Here is a 1,186-nt window from a genome sequence, read left to right as displayed (position 1 = left end):
CTTATGTCGAACTCCAAAGTAGATGCGTCTTACCATAAAAAAAAAACAAAGCAAGGTGAAAAAGGAAGAAGGTGCAATGTAACTCCAGATTTTATTTTTCAGTGTGTGTGTGGGGGGGGGGGGGTTGAATTTGGACTTGCCACCCAGTGTTTGAAATATTTGAAATAAAGATGTCACTGTTTTGTTAAAGATGTCACTTTTAGCCCAGGAGTTCTTTTTGGCACTCACTTCTGTGGGCATAGGGAAGGGAAACGGGACAAGTTATCCAATTGTTACTGAAGTACTATAGCGCCAAACAGACCACACAAGAAGAGACATGGACGAGCGCTTCGACGCACGGACGTATGTATTCTCGCACGTAGGCATAAAGGATAACAGGGGACACTAAGCACTAAACTATCTGATGAATTACATTATAAAGTTTAATGCTATTCATGCGCTGACATGCAGCTATACCTAATGGCATTAAAACCATTAAAACTTAATGCTACTTGCAGTGTTCTCACAGCTCATTCAGCCATTGAATGCATACTGTCACTTTTAAGGTGGCAGTTACAGTTGCACATGATAAATATTTATGTAACACAAAATAATTCTACATATTTCTCTTACTGTTCTTAGGGGCACTTCTTGGACTATTTTTGCAATAATTTGTGTATTTATAAAAGTCTGTTTCACAAACAAATTTGCTGCAGCTATAGTCATTGTTTGCCATCAAAAATGCATGTAGCAGCAACTTTAAAAATAACTGCATTAACAAATCTAAGGTCCTAGACTCTTACTGGCATTGCCCCAATGTGACATGGGAACCAGTATATGCAAACACAGTGGCATTTCTCATGCATGTTGTATGTAAAAAACTCATCTCTCTAGATTATTAGATTATGGGGTTTTATGTGCCAAAATTACGATCTGATATGAGGCATGCCATAGTGGAAAACTAAAAAATTTCGACCATTGAGGTTCTTTAACGTGCACCTAAATCTAAGAACACTGGCATTCTCGCATTTTGCCCCCATCGAAATGCGGCTGTCGTGGCCGGGATTTGATCCTGTGACCTCATGCTTAGCAGCTCAACACCACAGCCACTAAGCAACCACGGTGGATAGCTGTCATCTCTCTTCAGTCTTCCTTACTGATTGCGATCCACACTCACAATCACAATTCTGAAATTATCTCCAGGCAC

The sequence above is a fragment of the Dermacentor variabilis genome, chromosome 5 (assembly GCF_050947875.1).
Source record: "Dermacentor variabilis isolate Ectoservices chromosome 5, ASM5094787v1, whole genome shotgun sequence".
Lineage (NCBI taxonomy): Eukaryota > Metazoa > Arthropoda > Arachnida > Ixodida > Ixodidae > Dermacentor > Dermacentor variabilis.
The sequence above is the reverse complement of the archived record's forward strand: the minus strand, read 5'-3'. Positions refer to the sequence as shown.